Source organism: Euprymna scolopes, chromosome 39, assembly GCF_053919585.1.
Source record: "Euprymna scolopes isolate OS-2025 chromosome 39, ASM5391958v1, whole genome shotgun sequence".
NCBI lineage: Eukaryota > Metazoa > Mollusca > Cephalopoda > Sepiida > Sepiolidae > Euprymna > Euprymna scolopes.
The window spans coordinates 45,185,427-45,202,898 of NC_136520.1; the positions used below are offsets into that span (position 1 = coordinate 45,185,427).

Consider the following 17,472-nt stretch of genomic DNA (forward strand, 5'->3'; position numbering starts at 1 on the left):
AAACGAAGAGTGGAGAATCCGGGTATCGATCCCGGTACTTCTCACATGCGAAGCGAGCGCTCTACCAATTGCGCTAATTCCCCATATTCTTCAGACTGATTTATTATATTCAAGTGAGCAATAATTCAATGTTCCGATGAAAAACGAAGAGTGGAGAATCCGGGTATCGATCCCGGTACTTCTCACATGCGAAGCGAGCGCTCTACCAATTGAGCTAATTCCCCATATTCTTCAGACTGATTTATTATATTCAAATGAGCAATAATTCAATTTTCCGATGAAAAACGAAGAGTGGAGAATCCGGGTATCGATCCGGTACTTCTCACATGCGAAGCGAGCGCTCTACCAATTGAGCTAATTCCCCATATTCTTCAGACTGATTTATTATATTCAAATGAGCAATAATTCAATTTTCCGATGAAAAAACGAAGAGTGGAGAATCCGGGTATCGATCCCGGTACTTCTCACATGCGAAGCGAGCGCTCTACCAATTGAGCTAATTCCCCATATTCTTCAGACTGATTTATTATATTCAAATGAGCAATAATTAAATTTTCCGATGAAAAACGAAGAGTGGAGAATCCGGGTATCGATCCCGGTACTTCTCACATGCGAAGCGAGCGCTCTACGAATTGAGCTAATTCCTCATATTCTTCAGACTGATTTATTATATTCAAATGAGCAATAATTCAATTTTCCGATGAAAAACGAAGAGTAGAGAATCCGGGTATCGATCCCGGTACTTCTCACATGCGAAGCGAGCGCTCTACCAATTGAGCTAATTCCCCATATTCTTCAGACTGATTTATTATATTCAAATGAGCAATAATTCAATTTTCAAATGAAAAACGAAGAGTGGAGAATCCGGGTATCGATCCCGGTACTTTTCACATGCGAAGCGAGCGCTCTACCAATTGAGCTAATTCCCCATATTCTTCTGACTGATTTATTATATTCAAATGATCAATAATTCAATTATCCGATGAAAAACGAAGAGTGGAGAATCCGGGTATCGATCCCGGTACTTCTCAAATGCAAAGCGAGCGCTCTACTAATTTAGCTAATTCCCCATATTCTTCTGATTGATTTATTATATTCAAATGAGCAATAATTCAATTTTCCGATGAAAAACGAAGAGTGGAGAATCCGGGTATCGATCCCGGTACTTCTCACATGCGAAGCGAGCGCTCTACCAATTGAGCTAATTCCCCATATTCTTCAGACTGATTTATTATATTCAAATGAGCAATAATTCAATTTTCCGATGAAAAACGAAGAGTGGAGAATCCGGGTATCGATCCCGGTACTTCTCACATGCGAAGCGAGCGCTCTACCAATTGAGCTAATTCCCCATATTCTTCAGACTGATTTATTATATTAAAATGAGCAATAATTAAATTTTCCGATGAAAAACGAAGAATGGAGAATCCGGGTATCGATCCCGGTACTTCTCACATGCGAAGCGAGCGCTCTACCAATTGAGTTAATTCCCCATATTCTTCAGGCTGATTTATTATATTCAAGTGAGCAATAATTCAATGTTCCGATGAAAAACGAAGAGTGGAGAATCCAGGTATCGATCCCGGTACTTCTCACATGCGAAGCGAGCGCTCTACCAATTGAGCTAATTCCCCATATTCTTCAGACTGATTTATTATATTCAAATGAGCAATAATTCAATTTTCAAATGAAAAACGAAGAGTGGAGAATCCGGGTATCGATCCGGTACTTCTCACATGCGAAGCGAGCGCTCTACCAATTGAGCTAATTCCCCATATTCTTCAGACTGATTTATTATATTCAAATGAGCAATAATTCAATTTTCCGATGAAAAACGAAGAGTGGAGAATCCGGGTATCGATCCCGGTACTTCTCACATGCGAAGCGAGCGCTCTACCAATTGAGTTTATTGCCCATATTCTTCAGACTGATTTATTATATTCAAATGAGCAATAATTAAATTTTCCGATGAAAAACGAAGAGTGGAGAATCCGGGTATCGATCCCGGTACTTCTCACATGCGAAGCGAGCGCTCTACGAATTGAGCTAATTCCCCATATTCTTCAGACTGATTTATTATATTAAAATGAGCAATAATTCAATTTTCCGATAAAAAACGAAGAGTGGAGAATCCGGGTATCGATACCGGTACTTCACACATGCGAAGCGAGCGCTCTACCAATTGAGCTAATTCCCCATATTCCTCAGACTTATTTATTATATTCAAATGAGCAATAATTCCATTTTCCGATGAAAAACGAAGAGTGGAGAATCCGGGTATCGATCCCGGTACTTCTCACATGCGAAGCGAGCGCTCTACCAATTGAGCTAATTCCCCATATTCTTCAGACTGATTTATTATATTCAAATGAGCAATAATTCAATTTTCCGATGAAAAACGAAGAGTGGAGAATCCGGGTATCGATCCGGTACTTCTCACATGCGAAGCGAGCGCTCTACCAATTGAGCTAATTCCCCATATTCTTCAGACTGATTTATTATATTCAAATGAGCAATAATTCAATTTTCCGATGAAAAAACGAAGAGTGGAGAATCCGGGTATCGATCCCGGTACTTCTCACATGCGAAGCGAGCGCTCTACCAATTGAGCTAATTCCCCATATTCTTCAGACTGATTTATTATATTCAAATGAGCAATAATTAAATTTTCCGATGAAAAACGAAGAGTGGAGAATCCGGGTATCGATCCCGGTACTTCTCACATGCGAAGCGAGCGCTCTACGAATTGAGCTAATTCCTCATATTCTTCAGACTGATTTATTATATTCAAATGAGCAATAATTCAATTTTCCGATGAAAAACGAAGAGTAGAGAATCCGGGTATCGATCCCGGTACTTCTCACATGCGAAGCGAGCGCTCTACCAATTGAGCTAATTCCCCATATTCTTCAGACTGATTTATTATATTCAAATGAGCAATAATTCAATTTTCAAATGAAAAACGAAGAGTGGAGAATCCGGGTATCGATCCCGGTAATTCTCACATGCGAAGCGTGCGCTCTACCAATTGAGCTAATTCTCCATATTCTTCAGACTGATTTATTATATTCAAATGAGCAATAATTAAATTTTCCGATGAAAAACGAAGAGTGGAGAATCCGGGTATCGATCCCGGTACTTCTCACATGCGAAGCGAGCGCTCTACGAATTGAGCTAATTCCCCATATTCTTCAGACTGATTTATTATATTCAAATGAGCAATAATTCAATTTTCCGATGAAAAACGAAGAGTGGAGAATCCGGGTATCGATACCGGTACTTCACACATGCGAAGCGAGCGCTCTCCCAATTGAGCTAATTCCCCATATTCCTCAGGCTTATTTATTATATTCAAATGAGCAATAATTCCATTTTCCGATGAAAAACGAAGAGTGGAGAATCCGGGTATCGATCCCGGCACTTCTCACATGCGAAGCGAGCGCTCTACCAATTGAGCTAATTCCCCATATTCTTCAGACTGATTTATTATATTCAAATAAGCAATAATTCAATTTTCCGATGAAAAACGAAGAGTGGAGAATCCGGGTATCAGTACCGGTACTTCTAACATGCAAAGCGAGCGCTCTACTAATTTAGCTAATTCCCCATATTCTTCTGATTGATTTATTATATTCAAATGAGCAATAATTCAATTTTCCGATGAAAAACGAAGAGTGGAGAATCCGGGTATCGATCCCGGTACTTCTCACATGCGAAGCGAGCGCTCTACCAATTGCGCTAATTCCCCATATTCTTCAGACTGATTTATTATATTCAAGTGAGCAATAATTCAATGTTCCGATGAAAAACGAAGAGTGGAGAATCCGGGTATCGATCCCGGTACTTCTCACATGCGAAGCGAGCGCTCTACCAATTGAGCTAATTCCCCATATTCTTCAGACTGATTTATTATATTCAAATGAGCAATAATTCAATTTTCCGATGAAAAACGAAGAGTGGAGAATCCGGGTATCGATCCGGTACTTCTCACATGCGAAGCGAGCGCTCTACCAATTGAGCTAATTCCCCATATTCTTCAGACTGATTTATTATATTCAAATGAGCAATAATTCAATTTTCCGATGAAAAAACGAAGAGTGGAGAATCCGGGTATCGATCCCGGTACTTCTCACATGCGAAGCGAGCGCTCTACCAATTGAGCTAATTCCCCATATTCTTCAGACTGATTTATTATATTCAAATGAGCAATAATTAAATTTTCCGATGAAAAACGAAGAGTGAAGAATCCGGGTATCGATCCCGGTACTTCTCACATGCGAAGCGAGCGCTCTACGAATTGAGCTAATTCCTCATATTCTTCAGACTGATTTATTATATTCAAATGAGCAATAATTCAATTTTCCGATGAAAAACGAAGAGTAGAGAATCCGGGTATCGATCCCGGTACTTCTCACATGCGAAGCGAGCGCTCTACCAATTGAGCTAATTCCCCATATTCTTCAGACTGATTTATTATATTCAAATGAGCAATAATTCAATTTTCAAATGAAAAACGAAGAGTGGAGAATCCGGGTATCGATCCCGGTACTTTTCACATGCGAAGCGAGCGCTCTACCAATTGAGCTAATTCCCCATATTCTTCTGACTGATTTATTATATTCAAATGATCAATAATTCAATTATCCGATGAAAAACGAAGAGTGGAGAATCCGGGTATCGATCCCGGTACTTCTCAAATGCAAAGCGAGCGCTCTACTAATTTAGCTAATTCCCCATATTCTTCTGATTGATTTATTATATTCAAATGAGCAATAATTCAATTTTCCGATGAAAAACGAAGAGTGGAGAATCCGGGTATCGATCCCGGTACTTCTCACATGCGAAGCGAGCGCTCTACCAATTGAGCTAATTCCCCATATTCTTCAGACTGATTTATTATATTCAAATGAGCAATAATTAAATTTTCCGATGAAAAACGAAGAGTGGAGAATCCGGGTATCGATCCCGGTACTTCTCACATGCGAAGCGAGCGCTCTACGAATTGAGCTAATTCCTCATATTCTTCAGACTGATTTATTATATTCAAATGAGCAATAATTCAATTTTCCGATGAAAAACGAAGAGTAGAGAATCCGGGTATCGATCCCGGTACTTCTCACATGCGAAGCGAGCGCTCTACCAATTGAGCTAATTCCCCATATTCTTCAGACTGATTTATTATATTCAAATGAGCAATAATTCAATTTTCAAATGAAAAACGAAGAGTGGAGAATCCGGGTATCGATCCCGGTACTTTTCACATGCGAAGCGAGCGCTCTACCAATTGAGCTAATTCCCCATATTCTTCTGACTGATTTATTATATTCAAATGATCAATAATTCAATTATCCGATGAAAAACGAAGAGTGGAGAATCCGGGTATCGATCCCGGTACTTCTCAAATGCAAAGCGAGCGCTCTACTAATTTAGCTAATTCCCCATATTCTTCTGATTGATTTATTATATTCAAATGAGCAATAATTCAATTTTCCGATGAAAAACGAAGAGTGGAGAATCCGGGTATCGATCCCGGTACTTCTCACATGCGAAGCGAGCGCTCTACCAATTGAGCTAATTCCCCATATTCTTCAGACTGATTTATTATATTCAAATGAGCAATAATTCAATTTTCCGATGAAAAACGAAGAGTGGAGAATCCGGGTATCGATCCCGGTACTTCTCACATGCGAAGCGAGCGCTCTACCAATTGAGCTAATTCCCCATATTCTTCAGACTGATTTATTATATTAAAATGAGCAATAATTAAATTTTCCGATGAAAAACGAAGAATGGAGAATCCGGGTATCGATCCCGGTACTTCTCACATGCGAAGCGAGCGCTCTACCAATTGAGTTAATTCCCCATATTCTTCAGGTTGATTTATTATATTCAAGTGAGCAACAATTCAATGTTCCGATGAAAAACGAAGAGTGGAGAATCCAGGTATCGATCCCGGTACTTCTCACATGCGAAGCGAGCGCTCTACCAATTGAGCTAATTCCCCATATTCTTCAGACTGATTTATTATATTCAAATGAGCAATAATTCAATTTTCAAATGAAAAACGAAGAGTGGAGAATCCGGGTATCGATCCGGTACTTCTCACATGCGAAGCGAGCGCTCTACCAATTGAGCTAATTCCCCATATTCTTCAGACTGATTTATTATATTCAAATGAGCAATAATTCAATTTTCCGATGAAAAACGAAGAGTGGAGAATCCGGGTATCGATCCCGGTACTTCTCACATGCGAAGCGAGCGCTCTACCAATTGAGTTTATTGCCCATATTCTTCAGACTGATTTATTATATTCAAATGAGCAATAATTAAATTTTCCGATGAAAAACGAAGAGTGGAGAATCCGGGTATCGATCCCGGTACTTCTCACATGCGAAGCGAGCGCTCTACGAATTGAGCTAATTCCCCATATTCTTCAGACTGATTTATTATATTAAAATGAGCAATAATTCAATTTTCCGATGAAAAACGAAGAGTGGAGAATCCGGGTATCGATACCGGTACTTCACACATGCGAAGCGAGCGCTCTACCAATTGAGCTAATTCCCCATATTCCTCAGACTTATTTATTATATTCAAATGAGCAATAATTCCATTTTCCGATGAAAAACGAAGAGTGGAGAATCCGGGTATCGATCCCGGTACTTCTCACATGCGAAGCGAGCGCTCTACCAATTGAGCTAATTCCCCATATTCTTCAGACTGATTTATTATATTCAAATGAGCAATAATTCAATTTTCCGATGAAAAACGAAGAGTGGAGAATCCGGGTATCGATCCGGTACTTCTCACATGCGAAGCGAGCGCTCTACCAATTGAGCTAATTCCCCATATTCTTCAGACTGATTTATTATATTCAAATGAGCAATAATTCAATTTTCCGATGAAAAAACGAAGAGTGGAGAATCCGGGTATCGATCCCGGTACTTCTCACATGCGAAGCGAGCGCTCTACCAATTGAGCTAATTCCCCATATTCTTCAGACTGATTTATTATATTCAAATGAGCAATAATTAAATTTTCCGATGAAAAACGAAGAGTGGAGAATCCGGGTATCGATCCCGGTACTTCTCACATGCGAAGCGAGCGCTCTACGAATTGAGCTAATTCCTCATATTCTTCAGACTGATTTATTATATTCAAATGAGCAATAATTCAATTTTCCGATGAAAAACGAAGAGTAGAGAATCCGGGTATCGATCCCGGTACTTCTCACATGCGAAGCGAGCGCTCTACCAATTGAGCTAATTCCCCATATTCTTCAGACTGATTTATTATATTCAAATGAGCAATAATTCAATTTTCAAATGAAAAACGAAGAGTGGAGAATCCGGGTATCGATCCCGGTAATTCTCACATGCGAAGCGTGCGCTCTACCAATTGAGCTAATTCTCCATATTCTTCAGACTGATTTATTATATTCAAATGAGCAATAATTAAATTTTCCGATGAAAAACGAAGAGTGGAGAATCCGGGTATCGATCCCGGTACTTCTCACATGCGAAGCGAGCGCTCTACGAATTGAGCTAATTCCCCATATTCTTCAGACTGATTTATTATATTCAAATGAGCAATAATTCAATTTTCCGATGAAAAACGAAGAGTGGAGAATCCGGGTATCGATACCGGTACTTCACACATGCGAAGCGAGCGCTCTCCCAATTGAGCTAATTCCCCATATTCCTCAGGCTTATTTATTATATTCAAATGAGCAATAATTCCATTTTCCGATGAAAAACGAAGAGTGGAGAATCCGGGTATCGATCCCGGTACTTCTCACATGCGAAGCGAGCGCTCTACCAATTGAGCTAATTCCCCATATTCTTCAGACTGATTTATTATATTCAAATAAGCAATAATTCAATTTTCCGATGAAAAACGAAGAGTGGAGAATCCGGGTATCAGTACCGGTACTTCTAACATGCAAAGCGAGCGCTCTACTAATTTAGCTAATTCCCCATATTCTTCTGATTGATTTATTATATTCAAATGAGCAATAATTCAATTTTCCGATGAAAAACGAAGAGTGGAGAATCCGGGTATCGATCCCGGTACTTCTCACATGCGAAGCGAGCGCTCTACCAATTGCGCTAATTCCCCATATTCTTCAGACTGATTTATTATATTCAAGTGAGCAATAATTCAATGTTCCGATGAAAAACGAAGAGTGGAGAATCCGGGTATCGATCCCGGTACTTCTCACATGCGAAGCGAGCGCTCTACCAATTGAGCTAATTCCCCATATTCTTCAGACTGATTTATTATATTCAAATGAGCAATAATTCAATTTTCCGATGAAAAACGAAGAGTGGAGAATCCGGGTATCGATCCGGTACTTCTCACATGCGAAGCGAGCGCTCTACCAATTGAGCTAATTCCCCATATTCTTCAGACTGATTTATTATATTCAAATGAGCAATAATTCAATTTTCCGATGAAAAAACGAAGAGTGGAGAATCCGGGTATCGATCCCGGTACTTCTCACATGCGAAGCGAGCGCTCTACGAATTGAGCTAATTCCTCATATTCTTCAGACTGATTTATTATATTCAAATGAGCAATAATTCAATTTTCCGATGAAAAACGAAGAGTAGAGAATCCGGGTATCGATCCCGGTACTTCTCACATGCGAAGCGAGCGCTCTACCAATTGAGCTAATTCCCCATATTCTTCAGACTGATTTATTATATTCAAATGAGCAATAATTCAATTTTCAAATGAAAAACGAAGAGTGGAGAATCCGGGTATCGATCCCGGTACTTTTCACATGCGAAGCGAGCGCTCTACCAATTGAGCTAATTCCCCATATTCTTCTGACTGATTTATTATATTCAAATGATCAATAATTCAATTATCCGATGAAAAACGAAGAGTGGAGAATCCGGGTATCGATCCCGGTACTTCTCAAATGCAAAGCGAGCGCTCTACTAATTTAGCTAATTCCCCATATTCTTCTGATTGATTTATTATATTCAAATGAGCAATAATTCAATTTTCCGATGAAAAACGAAGAGTGGAGAATCCGGGTATCGATCCCGGTACTTCTCACATGCGAAGCGAGCGCTCTACCAATTGAGCTAATTCCCCATATTCTTCAGACTGATTTATTATATTCAAATGAGCAATAATTCAATTTTCCGATGAAAAACGAAGAGTGGAGAATCCGGGTATCGATCCCGGTACTTCTCACATGCGAAGCGAGCGCTCTACCAATTGAGCTAATTCCCCATATTCTTCAGACTGATTTATTATATTAAAATGAGCAATAATTCAATTTTCCGATGAAAAACGAAGAATGGAGAATCCGGGTATCGATCCCGGTACTTCTCACATGCGAAGCGAGCGCTCTACCAATTGAGCTAATTCCCCATATTCTTCAGGCTGATTTATTATATTCAAGTGAGCAATAATTCAATGTTCCGATGAAAAACGAAGAGTGGAGAATCCAGGTATCGATCCCGGTACTTCTCACATGCGAAGCGAGCGCTCTACCAATTGAGCTAATTCCCCATATTCTTCAGACTGATTTATTATATTCAAATGAGCAATAATTCAATTTTCAAATGAAAAACGAAGAGTGGAGAATCCGGGTATCGATCCGGTACTTCTCACATGCGAAGCGAGCGCTCTACCAATTGAGCTAATTCCCCATATTCTTCAGACTGATTTATTATATTCAAATGAGCAATAATTCAATTTTCCGATGAAAAACGAAGAGTGGAGAATCCGGGTATCGATCCCGGTACTTCTCACATGCGAAGCGAGCGCTCTACCAATTGAGTTTATTGCCCATATTCTTCAGACTGATTTATTATATTCAAATGAGCAATAATTAAATTTTCCGATGAAAAACGAAGAGTGGAGAATCCGGGTATCGATCCCGGTACTTCTCACATGCGAAGCGAGCGCTCTACCAATTGAGCTAATTCCCCATATTCTTCAGACTGATTTATTATATTAAAATGAGCAATAATTCAATTTTCCGATGAAAAACGAAGAGTGGAGAATCCGGGTATCGATACCGGTACTTCACACATGCGAAGCGAGCGCTCTACCAATTGAGCTAATTCCCCATATTCCTCAGACTTATTTATTATATTCAAATGAGCAATAATTCCATTTTCCGATGAAAAACGAAGAGTGGAGAATCCGGGTATCGATCCCGGTACTTCTCACATGCGAAGCGAGCGCTCTACCAATTGAGCTAATTCCCCATATTCTTCAGACTGATTTATTATATTCAAATGAGCAATAATTCAATTTTCCGATGAAAAACGAAGAGTGGAGAATCCGGGTATCGATCCGGTACTTCTCACATGCGAAGCGAGCGCTCTACCAATTGAGCTAATTCCCCATATTCTTCAGACTGATTTATTATATTCAAATGAGCAATAATTCAATTTTCCGATGAAAAAACGAAGAGTGGAGAATCCGGGTATCGATCCCGGTACTTCTCACATGCGAAGCGAGCGCTCTACCAATTGAGCTAATTCCCCATATTCTTCAGACTGATTTATTATATTCAAATGAGCAATAATTAAATTTTCCGATGAAAAACGAAGAGTGGAGAATCCGGGTATCGATCCCGGTACTTCTCACATGCGAAGCGAGCGCTCTACGAATTGAGCTAATTCCTCATATTCTTCAGACTGATTTATTATATTCAAATGAGCAATAATTCAATTTTCCGATGAAAAACGAAGAGTAGAGAATCCGGGTATCGATCCCGGTACTTCTCACATGCGAAGCGAGCGCTCTACCAATTGAGCTAATTCCCCATATTCTTCAGACTGATTTATTATATTCAAATGAGCAATAATTCAATTTTCAAATGAAAAACGAAGAGTGGAGAATCCGGGTATCGATCCCGGTAATTCTCACATGCGAAGCGTGCGCTCTACCAATTGAGCTAATTCTCCATATTCTTCAGACTGATTTATTATATTCAAATGAGCAATAATTAAATTTTCCGATGAAAAACGAAGAGTGGAGAATCCGGGTATCGATCCCGGTACTTCTCACATGCGAAGCGAGCGCTCTACGAATTGAGCTAATTCCCCATATTCTTCAGACTGATTTATTATATTCAAATGAGCAATAATTCAATTTTCCGATGAAAAACGAAGAGTGGAGAATCCGGGTATCGATACCGGTACTTCACACATGCGAAGCGAGCGCTCTCCCAATTGAGCTAATTCCCCATATTCCTCAGGCTTATTTATTATATTCAAATGAGCAATAATTCCATTTTCCGATGAAAAACGAAGAGTGGAGAATCCGGGTATCGATCCCGGTACTTCTCACATGCGAAGCGAGCGCTCTACCAATTGAGCTAATTCCCCATATTCTTCAGACTGATTTATTATATTCAAATAAGCAATAATTCAATTTTCCGATGAAAAACGAAGAGTGGAGAATCCGGGTATCAGTACCGGTACTTCTAACATGCAAAGCGAGCGCTCTACTAATTTAGCTAATTCCCCATATTCTTCTGATTGATTTATTATATTCAAATGAGCAATAATTCAATTTTCCGATGAAAAACGAAGAGTGGAGAATCCGGGTATCGATCCCGGTACTTCTCACATGCGAAGCGAGCGCTCTACCAATTGCGCTAATTCCCCATATTCTTCAGACTGATTTATTATATTCAAGTGAGCAATAATTCAATGTTCCGATGAAAAACGAAGAGTGGAGAATCCGGGTATCGATCCCGGTACTTCTCACATGCGAAGCGAGCGCTCTACCAATTGAGCTAATTCCCCATATTCTTCAGACTGATTTATTATATTCAAATGAGCAATAATTCAATTTTCCGATGAAAAACGAAGAGTGGAGAATCCGGGTATCGATCCGGTACTTCTCACATGCGAAGCGAGCGCTCTACCAATTGAGCTAATTCCCCATATTCTTCAGACTGATTTATTATATTCAAATGAGCAATAATTCAATTTTCCGATGAAAAAACGAAGAGTGGAGAATCCGGGTATCGATCCCGGTACTTCTCACATGCGAAGCGAGCGCTCTACGAATTGAGCTAATTCCTCATATTCTTCAGACTGATTTATTATATTCAAATGAGCAATAATTCAATTTTCCGATGAAAAACGAAGAGTAGAGAATCCGGGTATCGATCCCGGTACTTCTCACATGCGAAGCGAGCGCTCTACCAATTGAGCTAATTCCCCATATTCTTCAGACTGATTTATTATATTCAAATGAGCAATAATTCAATTTTCAAATGAAAAACGAAGAGTGGAGAATCCGGGTATCGATCCCGGTACTTTTCACATGCGAAGCGAGCGCTCTACCAATTGAGCTAATTCCCCATATTCTTCTGACTGATTTATTATATTCAAATGATCAATAATTCAATTATCCGATGAAAAACGAAGAGTGGAGAATCCGGGTATCGATCCCGGTACTTCTCAAATGCAAAGCGAGCGCTCTACTAATTTAGCTAATTCCCCATATTCTTCTGATTGATTTATTATATTCAAATGAGCAATAATTCAATTTTCCGATGAAAAACGAAGAGTGGAGAATCCGGGTATCGATCCCGGTACTTCTCACATGCGAAGCGAGCGCTCTACCAATTGAGCTAATTCCCCATATTCTTCAGACTGATTTATTATATTCAAATGAGCAATAATTCAATTTTCCGATGAAAAACGAAGAGTGGAGAATCCGGGTATCGATCCCGGTACTTCTCACATGCGAAGCGAGCGCTCTACCAATTGAGCTAATTCCCCATATTCTTCAGACTGATTTATTATATTAAAATGAGCAATAATTCAATTTTCCGATGAAAAACGAAGAATGGAGAATCCGGGTATCGATCCCGGTACTTCTCACATGCGAAGCGAGCGCTCTACCAATTGAGCTAATTCCCCATATTCTTCAGGCTGATTTATTATATTCAAGTGAGCAATAATTCAATGTTCCGATGAAAAACGAAGAGTGGAGAATCCAGGTATCGATCCCGGTACTTCTCACATGCGAAGCGAGCGCTCTACCAATTGAGCTAATTCCCCATATTCTTCAGACTGATTTATTATATTCAAATGAGCAATAATTCAATTTTCAAATGAAAAACGAAGAGTGGAGAATCCGGGTATCGATCCGGTACTTCTCACATGCGAAGCGAGCGCTCTACCAATTGAGCTAATTCCCCATATTCTTCAGACTGATTTATTATATTCAAATGAGCAATAATTCAATTTTCCGATGAAAAACGAAGAGTGGAGAATCCGGGTATCGATCCCGGTACTTCTCACATGCGAAGCGAGCGCTCTACCAATTGAGTTTATTGCCCATATTCTTCAGACTGATTTATTATATTCAAATGAGCAATAATTAAATTTTCCGATGAAAAACGAAGAGTGGAGAATCCGGGTATCGATCCCGGTACTTCTCACATGCGAAGCGAGCGCTCTACGAATTGAGCTAATTCCCCATATTCTTCAGACTGATTTATTATATTAAAATGAGCAATAATTCAATTTTCCGATGAAAAACGAAGAGTGGAGAATCCGGGTATCGATACCGGTACTTCACACATGCGGAGCGAGCGCTCTACCAATTGAGCTAATTCCCCATATTCCTCAGACTTATTTATTATATTCAAATGAGCAATAATTCCATTTTCCGATGAAAAACGAAGAGTGGAGAATCCGGGTATCGATCCCGGTACTTCTCACATGCGAAGCGAGCGCTCTACCAATTGAGCTAATTCCCCATATTCTTCAGACTGATTTATTATATTCAAATGAGCAATAATTCAATTTTCCGATGAAAAACGAAGAGTGGAGAATCCGGGTATCGATCCGGTACTTCTCACATGCGAAGCGAGCGCTCTACCAATTGAGCTAATTCCCCATATTCTTCAGACTGATTTATTATATTCAAATGAGCAATAATTCAATTTTCAAATGAAAAACGAAGAGTGGAGAATCCGGGTATCGATCCGGTACTTCTCACATGCGAAGCGAGCGCTCTACCAATTGAGCTAATTCCCCATATTCTTCAGACTGATTTATTATATTCAAATGAGCAATAATTCAATTTTCCGATGAAAAACGAAGAGTGGAGAATCCGGGTATCGATCCCGGTACTTCTCACATGCGAAGCGAGCGCTCTACCAATTGAGTTTATTGCCCATATTCTTCAGACTGATTTATTATATTCAAATGAGCAATAATTAAATTTTCCGATGAAAAACGAAGAGTGGAGAATCCGGGTATCGATCCCGGTACTTCTCACATGCGAAGCGAGCGCTCTACGAATTGAGCTAATTCCCCATATTCTTCAGACTGATTTATTATATTAAAATGAGCAATAATTCAATTTTCCGATGAAAAACGAAGAGTGGAGAATCCGGGTATCGATACCGGTACTTCACACATGCGAAGCGAGCGCTCTACCAATTGAGCTAATTCCCCATATTCCTCAGACTTATTTATTATATTCAAATGAGCAATAATTCCATTTTCCGATGAAAAACGAAGAGTGGAGAATCCGGGTATCGATCCCGGTACTTCTCACATGCGAAGCGAGCGCTCTACCAATTGAGCTAATTCCCCATATTCTTCAGACTGATTTATTATATTCAAATGAGCAATAATTCAATTTTCCGATGAAAAACGAAGAGTGGAGAATCCGGGTATCGATCCGGTACTTCTCACATGCGAAGCGAGCGCTCTACCAATTGAGCTAATTCCCCATATTCTTCAGACTGATTTATTATATTCAAATGAGCAATAATTCAATTTTCCGATGAAAAAACGAAGAGTGGAGAATCCGGGTATCGATCCCGGTACTTCTCACATGCGAAGCGAGCGTTCTACCAATTGAGCTAATTCCCCATATTCTTCAGACTGATTTATTATATTCAAATGAGCAATAATTAAATTTTCCGATGAAAAACGAAGAGTGGAGAATCCGGGTATCGATCCCGGTACTTCTCACATGCGAAGCGAGCGCTCTACGAATTGAGCTAATTCCTCATATTCTTCAGACTGATTTATTATATTAAAATGAGCAATAATTCAATTTTCCGATGAAAAACGAAGAGTAGAGAATCCGGGTATCGATCCCGGTACTTCTCACATGCGAAGCGAGCGCTCTACCAATTGAGCTAATTCCCCATATTCTTCAGACTGATTTATTATATTCAAATGAGCAATAATTCAATTTTCAAATGAAAAACGAAGAGTGGAGAATCCGGGTATAGATCCCGGTACTTTTCACATGCGAAGCGAGCGCTCTACCAATTGAGCTAATTCCCCATATTCTTCTGACTGATTTATTATATTCAAATGATCAATAATTCAATTATCCGATGAAAAACGAAGAGTGGAGAATCCGGGTATCGATCCCGGTACTTCTCAAATGCAAAGCGAGCGCTCTACTAATTTAGCTAATTCCCCATATTCTTCTGATTGATTTATTATATTCAAATGAGCAATAATTCAATTTTCCGATGAAAAACGAAGAGTGGAGAATCCGGGTATCGATCCCGGTACTTCTCACATGCGAAGCGAGCGCTCTACCAATTGAGCTAATTCCCCATATTCTTCAGACTGATTTATTATATTCAAATGAGCAATAATTCAATTTTCCGATGAAAAACGAAGAGTGGAGAATCCGGGTATCGATCCCGGTACTTCTCACATGCGAAGCGAGCGCTCTACCAATTGAGCTAATTCCCCATATTCTTCAGACTGATTTATTATATTAAAATGAGCAATAATTCAATTTTCCGATGAAAAACGAAGAATGGAGAATCCGGGTATCGATCCCGGTACTTCTCACATGCGAAGCGAGCGCTCTACCAATTGTGCTAATTCCCCATATTCTTCAGGCTGATTTATTATATTCAAGTGAGCAATAATTCAATGTTCCGATGAAAAACGAAGAGTGGAGAATCCGGGTATCGATCCCGGTACTTCTCACATGCGAAGCGAGCGCTCTACCAATTGAGCTAATTCCCCATATTCTTCAGACTGATTTATTATATTCAAATGAGCAATAATTCAATTTTCCGATGAAAAACGAAGAGTGGAGAATCCGGGTATCGATCCCGGTACTTCTCACATGCGAAGCGAGCGCTCTACCAATTGAGTTTATTGCCCATATTCTTCAGACTGATTTATTATATTCAAATGAGCAATAATTAAATTTTCCGATGAAAAACGAAGAGTGGAGAATCCGGGTATCGATCCCGGTACTTCTCACATTCGAAGCGAGCGCTCTACGAATTGAGCTAATTCCCCATATTCTTCAGACTGATTTATTATATTAAAATGAGCAATAATTCAATTTTCCGATGAAAAACGAAGAGTGGAGAATCCGGGTATCGATACCGGTACTTCACACATGCGAAGCGAGCGCTCTACCAATTGAGCTAATTCCCCATATTCCTCAGACTTATTTATTATATTCAAATGAGCAATAATTCCATTTTCCGATGAAAAACGAAGAGTGGAGAATCCGGGTATCGATCCCGGTACTTCTCACATGCGAAGCGAGCGCTCTACCAATTGAGCTAATTCCCCATATTCTTCAGACTGATTTATTATATTCAAATAAGCAATAATTCAATTTTCCGATGAAAAACGAAGAGTGGTGAATCCGGGTATCGATCCGGTACTTCTCACATGCGAAGCGAGCGCTCTACCAATTGAGCTAATTCCCCATATTCTTCAGACTGATTTATTATATTCAAATGAGCAATAATTCAATTTTCCGATGAAAAACGAAGAGTGGAGAATCCGGGTATCGATCCCGGTACTTCTCACATGCGAAGCGAGCGCTCTACGAATTGAGCTAATTCCCCATATTCTTCAGACTGATTTATTATATTCAAATGAGCAATAATTCAATTTTCCGATGAAAAACGAAGAGTGGAGAATCCGGGTATCGATACCGGTACTTCACACATGCGAAGCGAGCGCTCTAATAATTGAGCTAATTCCCCATATTCCTCAGGCTTATTTATTATATTCAAATGAGCAATAATTCCATTTTCCGATGAAAAACGAAGAGTGGAGAATCCGGGTATCGATCCCGGTACTTCTCACATGCGAAGCGACCGCTCTACCAATTGAGCTAATTCCCCATATTCTTCTGACTGATTTATTATATTCAAATGAGCAATAATTCAATTTTCCGATGAAAAACGAAGAGTGGAGAATCCGGGTATCGATCCCGGTACTTCTCACATGCGAAGCGAGCGCTCTAATAATTGAGCTAATTCCCCATATTCTTCAGACTGATTTATTATATTCAAATGAGCAATAATTCAATGTTCCGATGAAAAACGAAGAGTGGAGAATCCGGGTATCGATCCCGGTACTTCTCACATGCGAAGCTAGCGCTCTACCAATCGAGCTAATTCCCCATATTCTTCAGACTGATTTATTATATTCAAATGAGCAATAATTCCATTTTCCG

The 17,472-nt window shown here is 39.6% G+C and overlaps 33 non-coding genes across 33 annotated transcripts; all 33 read right to left on the reverse strand.

Annotated features, from left to right (window-relative positions):
- Positions 1-151: 151 nt before the first annotated feature.
- On the reverse strand, positions 152-224 carry Trnaa-cgc (transfer RNA alanine (anticodon CGC)). Its single transcript has one exon. It is a non-coding gene; the product is annotated as a tRNA-Ala (tRNA).
- A 209-nt stretch (positions 225-433) lies between these two features.
- Trnaa-cgc (transfer RNA alanine (anticodon CGC)) lies at positions 434-506 on the reverse strand. Its single transcript has one exon. It is a non-coding gene; the product is annotated as a tRNA-Ala (tRNA).
- Positions 507-1,138: 632 nt separating this feature from the next.
- Positions 1,139-1,211, reverse strand: Trnaa-cgc (transfer RNA alanine (anticodon CGC)). Its single transcript has one exon. It is a non-coding gene; the product is annotated as a tRNA-Ala (tRNA).
- A 68-nt stretch (positions 1,212-1,279) lies between these two features.
- On the reverse strand, positions 1,280-1,352 carry Trnaa-cgc (transfer RNA alanine (anticodon CGC)). Its single transcript has one exon. It is a non-coding gene; the product is annotated as a tRNA-Ala (tRNA).
- Positions 1,353-2,265: 913 nt separating this feature from the next.
- Positions 2,266-2,338, reverse strand: Trnaa-cgc (transfer RNA alanine (anticodon CGC)). Its single transcript has one exon. It is a non-coding gene; the product is annotated as a tRNA-Ala (tRNA).
- A 209-nt stretch (positions 2,339-2,547) lies between these two features.
- Positions 2,548-2,620, reverse strand: Trnaa-cgc (transfer RNA alanine (anticodon CGC)). The gene has a single exon. It is a non-coding gene; the product is annotated as a tRNA-Ala (tRNA).
- Positions 2,621-3,393: 773 nt separating this feature from the next.
- On the reverse strand, positions 3,394-3,466 carry Trnaa-cgc (transfer RNA alanine (anticodon CGC)). Its single transcript has one exon. It is a non-coding gene; the product is annotated as a tRNA-Ala (tRNA).
- A 350-nt stretch (positions 3,467-3,816) lies between these two features.
- On the reverse strand, positions 3,817-3,889 carry Trnaa-cgc (transfer RNA alanine (anticodon CGC)). Its single transcript has one exon. It is a non-coding gene; the product is annotated as a tRNA-Ala (tRNA).
- Positions 3,890-4,098: 209 nt separating this feature from the next.
- Positions 4,099-4,171, reverse strand: Trnaa-cgc (transfer RNA alanine (anticodon CGC)). The gene has a single exon. It is a non-coding gene; the product is annotated as a tRNA-Ala (tRNA).
- Positions 4,172-4,803: 632 nt separating this feature from the next.
- Trnaa-cgc (transfer RNA alanine (anticodon CGC)) lies at positions 4,804-4,876 on the reverse strand. Its single transcript has one exon. It is a non-coding gene; the product is annotated as a tRNA-Ala (tRNA).
- Positions 4,877-5,508: 632 nt separating this feature from the next.
- On the reverse strand, positions 5,509-5,581 carry Trnaa-cgc (transfer RNA alanine (anticodon CGC)). Its single transcript has one exon. It is a non-coding gene; the product is annotated as a tRNA-Ala (tRNA).
- A 68-nt stretch (positions 5,582-5,649) lies between these two features.
- Trnaa-cgc (transfer RNA alanine (anticodon CGC)) lies at positions 5,650-5,722 on the reverse strand. Its single transcript has one exon. It is a non-coding gene; the product is annotated as a tRNA-Ala (tRNA).
- Positions 5,723-6,635: 913 nt separating this feature from the next.
- Positions 6,636-6,708, reverse strand: Trnaa-cgc (transfer RNA alanine (anticodon CGC)). The gene has a single exon. It is a non-coding gene; the product is annotated as a tRNA-Ala (tRNA).
- A 209-nt stretch (positions 6,709-6,917) lies between these two features.
- On the reverse strand, positions 6,918-6,990 carry Trnaa-cgc (transfer RNA alanine (anticodon CGC)). The gene has a single exon. It is a non-coding gene; the product is annotated as a tRNA-Ala (tRNA).
- A 773-nt stretch (positions 6,991-7,763) lies between these two features.
- On the reverse strand, positions 7,764-7,836 carry Trnaa-cgc (transfer RNA alanine (anticodon CGC)). Its single transcript has one exon. It is a non-coding gene; the product is annotated as a tRNA-Ala (tRNA).
- Positions 7,837-8,186: 350 nt separating this feature from the next.
- On the reverse strand, positions 8,187-8,259 carry Trnaa-cgc (transfer RNA alanine (anticodon CGC)). The gene has a single exon. It is a non-coding gene; the product is annotated as a tRNA-Ala (tRNA).
- Positions 8,260-9,032: 773 nt separating this feature from the next.
- Trnaa-cgc (transfer RNA alanine (anticodon CGC)) lies at positions 9,033-9,105 on the reverse strand. Its single transcript has one exon. It is a non-coding gene; the product is annotated as a tRNA-Ala (tRNA).
- A 68-nt stretch (positions 9,106-9,173) lies between these two features.
- On the reverse strand, positions 9,174-9,246 carry Trnaa-cgc (transfer RNA alanine (anticodon CGC)). The gene has a single exon. It is a non-coding gene; the product is annotated as a tRNA-Ala (tRNA).
- A 68-nt stretch (positions 9,247-9,314) lies between these two features.
- On the reverse strand, positions 9,315-9,387 carry Trnaa-cgc (transfer RNA alanine (anticodon CGC)). Its single transcript has one exon. It is a non-coding gene; the product is annotated as a tRNA-Ala (tRNA).
- Positions 9,388-9,877: 490 nt separating this feature from the next.
- On the reverse strand, positions 9,878-9,950 carry Trnaa-cgc (transfer RNA alanine (anticodon CGC)). The gene has a single exon. It is a non-coding gene; the product is annotated as a tRNA-Ala (tRNA).
- Positions 9,951-10,159: 209 nt separating this feature from the next.
- Trnaa-cgc (transfer RNA alanine (anticodon CGC)) lies at positions 10,160-10,232 on the reverse strand. The gene has a single exon. It is a non-coding gene; the product is annotated as a tRNA-Ala (tRNA).
- Positions 10,233-10,441: 209 nt separating this feature from the next.
- Positions 10,442-10,514, reverse strand: Trnaa-cgc (transfer RNA alanine (anticodon CGC)). Its single transcript has one exon. It is a non-coding gene; the product is annotated as a tRNA-Ala (tRNA).
- A 773-nt stretch (positions 10,515-11,287) lies between these two features.
- Trnaa-cgc (transfer RNA alanine (anticodon CGC)) lies at positions 11,288-11,360 on the reverse strand. The gene has a single exon. It is a non-coding gene; the product is annotated as a tRNA-Ala (tRNA).
- A 350-nt stretch (positions 11,361-11,710) lies between these two features.
- On the reverse strand, positions 11,711-11,783 carry Trnaa-cgc (transfer RNA alanine (anticodon CGC)). Its single transcript has one exon. It is a non-coding gene; the product is annotated as a tRNA-Ala (tRNA).
- A 773-nt stretch (positions 11,784-12,556) lies between these two features.
- Positions 12,557-12,629, reverse strand: Trnaa-cgc (transfer RNA alanine (anticodon CGC)). The gene has a single exon. It is a non-coding gene; the product is annotated as a tRNA-Ala (tRNA).
- Positions 12,630-12,697: 68 nt separating this feature from the next.
- On the reverse strand, positions 12,698-12,770 carry Trnaa-cgc (transfer RNA alanine (anticodon CGC)). Its single transcript has one exon. It is a non-coding gene; the product is annotated as a tRNA-Ala (tRNA).
- A 68-nt stretch (positions 12,771-12,838) lies between these two features.
- Trnaa-cgc (transfer RNA alanine (anticodon CGC)) lies at positions 12,839-12,911 on the reverse strand. Its single transcript has one exon. It is a non-coding gene; the product is annotated as a tRNA-Ala (tRNA).
- A 772-nt stretch (positions 12,912-13,683) lies between these two features.
- Trnaa-cgc (transfer RNA alanine (anticodon CGC)) lies at positions 13,684-13,756 on the reverse strand. The gene has a single exon. It is a non-coding gene; the product is annotated as a tRNA-Ala (tRNA).
- A 771-nt stretch (positions 13,757-14,527) lies between these two features.
- On the reverse strand, positions 14,528-14,600 carry Trnaa-cgc (transfer RNA alanine (anticodon CGC)). Its single transcript has one exon. It is a non-coding gene; the product is annotated as a tRNA-Ala (tRNA).
- A 914-nt stretch (positions 14,601-15,514) lies between these two features.
- Positions 15,515-15,587, reverse strand: Trnaa-cgc (transfer RNA alanine (anticodon CGC)). Its single transcript has one exon. It is a non-coding gene; the product is annotated as a tRNA-Ala (tRNA).
- A 68-nt stretch (positions 15,588-15,655) lies between these two features.
- Positions 15,656-15,728, reverse strand: Trnaa-cgc (transfer RNA alanine (anticodon CGC)). The gene has a single exon. It is a non-coding gene; the product is annotated as a tRNA-Ala (tRNA).
- A 209-nt stretch (positions 15,729-15,937) lies between these two features.
- On the reverse strand, positions 15,938-16,010 carry Trnaa-cgc (transfer RNA alanine (anticodon CGC)). Its single transcript has one exon. It is a non-coding gene; the product is annotated as a tRNA-Ala (tRNA).
- Positions 16,011-16,501: 491 nt separating this feature from the next.
- Trnaa-cgc (transfer RNA alanine (anticodon CGC)) lies at positions 16,502-16,574 on the reverse strand. The gene has a single exon. It is a non-coding gene; the product is annotated as a tRNA-Ala (tRNA).
- Positions 16,575-17,472: the final 898 nt, after the last annotated feature.